The sequence below is a fragment of the Impatiens glandulifera genome, chromosome 3 (genome assembly GCF_907164915.1).
Source record: "Impatiens glandulifera chromosome 3, dImpGla2.1, whole genome shotgun sequence".
Taxonomy (NCBI): domain Eukaryota; kingdom Viridiplantae; phylum Streptophyta; class Magnoliopsida; order Ericales; family Balsaminaceae; genus Impatiens; species Impatiens glandulifera.
Window position 1 is genome coordinate 42,643,945 of NC_061864.1, and position 9,284 is coordinate 42,653,228.

The window sequence follows — 9,284 nt, forward strand, 5'->3', positions numbered from 1 at the left end:
TCAACAAGGACTGATTCATCTAAAATGTCCTCACGTACATCCTCAACAGATTGCGGTTGAAGAGGTGGTGACGGAGCATCATTGTGCACAACGGCAACATCGAGATCATTCTGTTCTTCGTGATCGGATGGATTTTCTTGATTTGACATCACTGAATCCTCAAAATCATTCAGTTCAGCCAGTGCTGGTTGATGGTCTGCATGGTCATCCACTGCATGGTCATCCACTGCAGTGCGACATGTGTAATCAACCCGGGGACTATTGACTTTCAAGCCCGCACACTGTAAAGTGTCCCCAAGTGCATCCCTTGTAGGATCTTCCACACCTACATGAACCGGACCATCGATCACCACCTTCAAGTGTTTCATGAAGCCTTCAGACTCTCTGAGGTTCAGGAAACCGGCCTCAAAAAAGGGCTTCGGATCAATGTTGCGTTTCTCCAACTCCCCTGATAGGTAATTCAGCTGTTGGGCTGTATCTTTAAAAGTTTGCAGGATTTTGGATGTCAACAACTGTACATTATGAAAAACATACTTCATTAATCTTGAGAACAGGATAATAAAGAACAATGGTAGTCAATTTATTGTTTCCACATACCTCATTATCGTCTTCTTTTACTTCAACCGAGTCAACTGGATTCTCGGGTTGTCTAACTGCTAGGCGCGCCCTTGCCCTGCCCAGCCCAAAACCACCGGCACGACCTTCTAAGTTGGTAAACTCCAACACGCTGACGTCATCCCAACAGGAGATGATTGGAAATTTTCTTTCGTAGGGGATACGTTCACCTTCCACAAAAACACCATCTAGGTAGCAAATCTGGAGTAAAGGAGTGGGAGACATGTTAGAAAATATTACATATCTATGATTTATAAGAGAGGCAACAATACTTACCGATAAAAGGGTTATAGGTCCATCGAAATATGGATTTTTATTTTTACTTGCTTTTTCTTTCCAACTTCTTACACTGTCAACCAATCGTTGTAGTGTAAAGTGGCACCAGTTCAGTTCCTTTATGTTATCAACCTCCATTAAGGATTTGAGAATTTTGAACCTGAAATGAAAAAAATACATTTGTCAGTATTCAAAAATACAATTAGATATATAAGAGGTTTGAATACATGTTTACCTGGCTCGTGAATTTTGAACAGGACATAAAAAACTAGAGACAACAAAGACAACGAAGTCTATTTTGAAATCGTTGTCTGCACTTGTGTTACTTAATATCTTGGGGATCATAGAAAGTGTTTCGGGAGCTTTGGAGTCTTCCCCGGTCCATCTGGTCTTCCAATCCCTCAAGAAATTAAAATAAGCAGGGTCCTTAGTCTTGTCCAACCCAACGGACTCGACTACGTTCATTGAGCCTCTAGGGAGGTTCATCACGAGCTGTACGAGATCTTCATCGATACGGATCTCATCACCGTTGGCCAATACCAGAGAACTCTTATCCGGGTCAAAAGATTGGATTACATGTTTGGAAAAATGAGAAAGGCACTTGGAGACGCCCATTGTAAGAAGAGAACCAAACCCGATTTCCTTAACGGCTTCCCTCTGTTCTACGCTCAATTGAGGAATGAGTTGAGCGAGGCCATGAGGTGATGATCTGGTTAGAAATGTCACATTACGTTTCTTGCGGGTTTTGGTTTTTTGGGGAGAGGGGGGAAACTCTTCATCGAATGGGGTAGTAGACGGAGAAATATTAGTGGTTTCTGGGTGTGTTTCTGGTAACTCTTCATCGACTGTTGGATTGAAGGTAGGAATAACATTTGGTTTTTTTTTAGGGGGAAAAGGTGGTGGTAAAATATCATCAGTACCTGCAGCAACATCAGTAGCTTCGACAGCAACTGTGGAAACTGATTCAGCAGTCGATGAAGACTTAGTATTCGTCTTCGGATTTCTCTTCCTCTTCCTTTCATAGGTCCTACAAGTCATTAATTTTGGTGGGATAGCATAAATCAGTATTATACGAAATAAATTGAATAAACATGTGTAAAATTAGTATAAACACAATAAGATCAACATACCTCTCTGGTTTAGTGCTGGGATTGACGTTGGATGCCGGAGTGGGTGCAGTTTCGTTTTCGTTTATGCTCCTACAAACTTGCAACACGACCTCTCGGGAGTCGATGGGATGATCCACTTCCATGTTCTTGCCTTGGTTACCCGACATGTTCAGAAGATATCCTTGTAGTATAAACGAAATATCTAGGGTTTCGACGTTCAGTGTTTGGATTATCGCCGAGAGATAGAGAGAGAAGAATATGAACAGTTGCTTATGAAAATGAAATTGAGGGAGAGTCGGCTTGGAGCGGGAAATTGAAATTATATCAACTAGTCATGGAAGCGAATAAATATTCGTTCGATATCGTAACTTCTTAAAAAAATAATAAAAATAAATGCAAAGTAAAAACTATTCATCGAAGCGAAGATTTATTCGCGGAATGTAAATGCACGGGTAAGTGAATTTACATTACAGGCAAGTTGGCTTCTCATTGGAGGGGAGGTGGTTTTACATGAACGTGAGGATAAAATTATTTGAAAATAAGAAATCTTCGCTTTCAATCATCTACTCGAAAAACAAAATTGAAGCGAATATTTGGTCGTTTACTGATTGTCAATTTAATTTAATTACATTAACATTTATTAATAAACGGAAAAAAATAAAAAAATAAAAATAGCCAGGTAATTGAGGCGAAGATTTGTTCGGTTGCTGCATGTCATCTTCAATTAATTGAATTAATATTTAATACATGGAAATATAAATTCCATGTCAGTTTGGTCTTTACATAGACGGGTAAATGTGTTTACATGGTAGGCAAGCGGTCTTCTCACGGGTGGGTATGGGGGTTTCACATGATGTTTTTATTAGAATTCATTCAAGCAAATATATCTTCGCTCATGAATGTCTCCAGCAAAAAAAAATTAAATAAAATAAAAAAATTAAAATCCGGTAATTGAGGCGAAGATTTGTTCGGTTTCTGCATGTCATCCTCAATTAATTGAATTCATATTTAATAAACGGAAATATAAAATCCATGTCATTTTGGTCTTCACATAAACGGGTAAGTGTCTTTACATGGTAGTCAAGCGGTCTTTACATGTGTGGGTAGGGGGTTTTACATGGGGTTTTTATTAAAATTAATTGAAGCACATATATCTTCGCTCCAGAGAGTCTCGAGGCAAAAAAAAATTAAATAAAAAAGTAAATAAAGATTCCAAGAAAATAAAAGATTGAATTACTTGAAGCGAATATTATATCGCTGCCTGTGTTATTTAATAAATTAAATTAATATTTAATAAACGTAAATATAATATGCATGTCAATTCGGTCATTACATGGACGTGTAAGTGTATTTTCATGAACGGCAGACGGTCTTCTCATGGGTGGGTGTGGGGGGTTTACATGAGGGTCATTTCAAAGGGCGTGTAGATCTTCGCTCCAATCGCATCTCACCCTTCCCTGGGACACGTTGCCCGGAGCGAAGATATCTTCCCTGGGTATTATATGAATATTATATTATTTCCGGGCGTTAACGGGCGCTTCCGTTAACGGCGTCTTGTGTGAACCCGGGCCTAAACCCGGATTCCGGATTCTCCCTCCCTCCGTCTCCTGCCCAGATTGATTTATTATTAAATTAATAATGCTGCAATCTGATTGGTGCGCCACAGGGGAACACGGCAATCGGTAGCAGAAGATCTGAACTGAAGAATGGTTATATGTTTTGTTTGATGGGTTATCTATTTATCTATTTATATTTATATATATATATATATATATATATATATATATAAAATGATGTTTAATTTTTAAAGTGTCTGGATTGTTGGGTCGAGAGCTGTGGTTAATTTGAATACTTGGGTCGGATTATAGGTTGACCCGCCTTAAAATTTAAAACGGTTAAAAATAAAATTAAAAATGCTAGAGTTATGTTTCGAACTTGCAACCTAACAAAAACAAATACAACTCTTTAACCAACTAGGCTACAAAGACTTTATATTTTAAATTCAACAACAAATTTGATAAACGCGGGACGTTTTAACATTAATATAAGTTCAACTTTTTAACTAACTAATATATAATGATGTTGAGTAAATGGATACTTGGGTCGGATTGTGGATTGACCCACTCATAAACTTAAAACGATTAAAAATAAAATTTAAAATGTTATCTGTAATTTTTTTTTACGGTTTTTTATATTATTACTCGTGCAAATTTATGGGCTAAATGCTAGTTTATTTAATAGAACTTGCATTTTGGTTAAAAATCACTGTTCGATTCTGGGCCAACGCATAACATCAAAAACAAACTTTAAACATATAAATTAAAAATTTTCAAGCAACTCCATACACCTCATTTGTTGTTTTAGAACAGTAGTTCAAACAATCTTTAAAATAATGAAACATTCTCATGCAGCTTACACCTAAGAACGGACCCAGGATTTCGAATTGGGGTGGGCTTGAAAAAAAATAGGGTGGGCTTAAAATAATAACGAGAAAATTTTGAAAAAAACAAGTATATTAACGTAAAGTTTTACCATTTTTTAATAATTAAATAAAAAAAACAATGAATTATATTAAATTTTTTTAAGAAATTAAGAGTAATGTTATATTTCTACCGTAAAAAAAAAAAAAAAAAAAATTCGGGGTGGGCTGAAGCCCACCCGAGCCCCTACATAGATTCATCCCTGCTTACACCACTTTGAAACAAGCTCAACAGAGAACATCAACAGCAAGCTTAAATATGCAAACTGGAATTTTCCAAGCCAAACTCATATAACATAGTTCTGAACAACAACTCAAACCATCTTCTACACAATCTATTGAATTCGAGACAAAACGTCATTAATGACTTTTGTTATTATTCGATCGTTCGCATCCCATTAGATAATGATTGCGCCTATAATCGTAGACAAACTGTTCGCCATGTGAGAGTGATCATTTTAGTCTTTGAATCACTTGATTTAGTTGAGTATCGGTCGAGTTCCACTTTTGAAAAATCAAAAGTTACTGCCGAGGTTCGAAACATCGTTAGCCAATATTTATTTTGTCTATTTGTTTTATTTTATTTTATATTTTGAGCTTTATAAATAATTAATTTGGGATTCGAATTTATACCATATTGATCTCCAATTATTTATTTTATTTATTTGAACTCTCTATTAATTTAGGATAAAATAAATACCATATTTATTTTAAATTATTTATTTTGACATTAATCTTTGATTTTAATTTAATTAGAATTATTTATCACAATAATTATCATAATTGATTATTTTGATTTAGACTTGATTTTGATTATTTTAAATTTATTTATTTAAAATAATTATTTAATATTTATAAATTGGGAAGGTAAAATAATAGTGATTACATTATAAAATTAATTAAAAAGAAAGTACACATTAAAATAATAAGAAAAAAAATGATTTATTCATTTGAGAAAAACCTTAAATGACTAAACTTTGGATAGTTTTAGCCTAACATGACACTTTGTATGTACATTAGATGAAAATGACACAAGTTCGATCATCAAACAGAAATTGTGACAATATATATGTTTTAAAAAAGAAAAAATAATAACAAGATTTAAGATTAAAATAAATTAACAAATACTCACTAAAACTCATATTAAAATAAATTATTAAATTTTTTAATAGAAAATTGAGTTTTATACAATTTTATTAGACAAAACCAATGTGCATCTTTTTTTATTACTTATTAGTAATTTGTAATTGTATATTATTTGTAAATATTGTTTCTTGTCATTTGTATCAAGTTTGTATGGAAAGAGATGATTATGTTTTTTTTTTTATATTGAGAGAAACTTTTTTAATAGGGTAATAAGTATAATATTTCATACCTATCTAATCGAGTTTAAAATATCTCTATATATAGTTTAAAATATCTCTATATATGATCTTGTTTTAAATTGTTCATTATATATTTATTTATGTTTGAGTTTATTATCTAAATATCTAAAATATTATAACACCGTTAATTTCGTTGAAAATATGTAAAATTTCTCAAATACGTAATTTATCCATTTTTATTTTTCAAATTTAACTATGGGTAAATCTCAAATCTCCGTCTTGAGATGACTTTTTTTAGCTTCATTCTCAACAACGACGCATGTGTTTCGTTCAATTTTTAGGCAACGATGCTGTGTACTAAGACGACGACGAAATTATTGTGCATTCATCTACTCGATATTCTTTGATTTGGGGGCATAATACAAATAAACAACGTCTAGATATGAAAGAAACGAATGAACAACATCTACTAGTAAAAAATGTTTTTTAACGAGAGCAAGAACTCTTAGTGAAAGCCTATTTGCCATCGGTGATAGTTATCACTAAGGGCAACTAATGCTCTCGAACGGTGTCGATAATTCAATTGTCGATGAAGGAAAAAATAGTATCACCGAGAGCATTTGTAGTCCTCGAAGATAATTATATATTTTTACCAAGAGTAGAGCCAATACTCTTGGTGATAATCTTAAATAATTCAATTGCTTAATTCTTCCGCAAAGTTGACCAGCACCGACCTCACCTTCTTCTCCATCCCTCTCACTTCATCAAAATACTCTAATCGGCACGACCAATAAACATGACGACAATTTTCTCCAAGGCGGTCGTCGTTGTCGTCGAGATATGCCTTCGGTTTTACACACTAGATTTGTGTCTGTCACCGTCTTCGGTGTCGTCGTCACCTCCACCCTAGCCCGACCTGAGGCTAGCTTCTCGTCTCGGTTTCTTCCTATTATTAGAGGAATCCCTAATATAAGTTTTAATCGAGATCCAGTAAAACCCTAGTCTTTGTGTCCTCGATTTTAGATATATTAATCACCTCTTCACTTTCCGTGAGCTATTTCCTCCTCCAGAATCTACTTTCAACAACTCGTATTTTGTTACTTCACCAAATGAGTATAATCTCTTCTTCGCAAATTGTTCTTGGCGATAATTCTCGATAATTGTGCATATTTTCCTAGTGATCGTCGTCGTTTTAGTTTGCATCATCATTGTCTGAAAATTGAGTAGAACAAATTCGTTGTTATTTGAGAACGAAGCTTAATAAATCATTTGAAAACGAAAGTGAAAGCTCAAACAGAGTTTAATAAATCATTTAAAAATAAAAGTGAAAGTTTTGCTGGTAATAGAATTTAGAAAAAATAAAAATAAATATGTTATATATATATATATATATATATATATATATATATATATATGAAAAAAGGAATTTGTATCTATTTTTAGCCAAAGTTAACGATGTTATAACATATTTAAATAATAATTAAAAAAAAATTTAAATAAGTCATTTCAAAAAATATTATTTGTATAAAAATATTTTAAATTTTGTTAAATGTATAATGAATATTTTATTTTTTACTGTTGAATTTTTTTTTTGAACTGAAAATAGATTTATACAATAGAATAAATATATATAAAAAATAAAAGAATAAAATATATGTATAAAAAAAGAAAGTAAAATAGATGTCATTCACAGCGAGGCATTCGACACCTCACATGTTATTTAACTGTACAAACATCATTCAACTATCCGACAAAAGGCACCTCACCTCCTCCTAAAAAAGAGTTTCAACGTAGGGATTGTTTGATTACAGAAAATCCTATTAGCCAAGCAACACAATATTAACCTTTTTTTCATATTAATATATCATTTATAAATACAACAATTTTTTTTTTAATTATTAATAATTAAAATGATACCTCACCATTGAAAACGGTACACTTTTAATCTTTTAAGCCAAATTTTTAATCGATTACAAATACAAAAGATTATATCATCAAATAATAATTCTCCAAATAAAACCGACTTTTTCAATCAACTACAAATAAAAAAAAATATATCATAAAAATAATAATTCTTCAAATAAAATAAAATAAATGAAAATAGTAGAACATAATTAGGTGGATCTAAAAACAGCCGTTCAACAAAATTCATAATCAATTGGACAGGTCAATATTTATTTTTTAAAATCTCTTAACATTACATTCTCACAAAATAATTATTAATATACATTATCTTATTTTAAATTATTTATTATATATTTATTTTTATTTAAAATTATTCTTTATATATTTATTTGTCTTTTAATAATTTACACTAAAATATACAATAATTTAAAATATTATAAAATCGTTGATTTTTTTAAATAGACACAAATTCCTCTTTACATGATATATTCATTTATTTTATTTTTATTAACGTAGTATTACAGGTAAAACTTTCATATTTGTCTTAAGATTAGTTAATTAATTTCATTATCTAACTATATATATGTTCGGTTTCATTTCCAGATAATTGTTACTCATTTATTTCCTATCCATTTAAAAATTATGGGTGTGATATGTCTTTAAAATCATTTAAACAATAAAGAATAATTATATTTAAATAAAAGAATATTTTAAATGATAGTATATTTTAAATAATAACAATAAAGATTTCAAAATATAAATATAATATCATTTATTTAAATATATTACGATTTAATTTTTAATTATTAAAGATTAATTTAATAAATATGAAGGAAAAATATGTTAATAAAACTAAGAGAACAAATAATAAAATTAAATTAATTTATTTTTATTTAAATATATTATGAATTAATTTTTAATTAGATTGTTATATATATATATTTAATATATAATTATTAATATATATATATATAATTATTTACTTATTAAAAATATAAAATATAATTTTAAAAAATAAAACTTTTGATATTCTATTATGAAGTTTTTATAAATATTAATTTATTATATCCATACTCGTTAATTAAAGATCAAGTTTAAATTTAAGTGAATTAACCTGATTCATTTACTCTAAAACACACAATCCATATATATATAAAATTATTTATTTATTTATTAGAAAAAAATATAAAATATAAATAAAAAAATAAACAAAAAATTTTGATTCCGTTAATAAAGTTTAATAATTAGTTATTCATTTATTATATCAATTCTTAGGGTCAGTTTTAAATTTAAATGAATCAATTTATTTTGAATAACAAAAAGATTCAAATTATTTCAATCGCGTGAGTCGCTAATTCATGCGATTTAAGATTAAGCGTTATTATTATATATATAGATATCTATTTATTTAGGAATTTAATAATAATAATGATAACATTTTAATTTAAAATAACGATCCAACTTCTCTTCACAGCTGTCTAACTCTACACATAAAGAGGCAAAAACAGACATAATTGATAAATTAATGATCTTCCAATTTCGATATTGCCACCACCTTTATGTTTATATGCGACT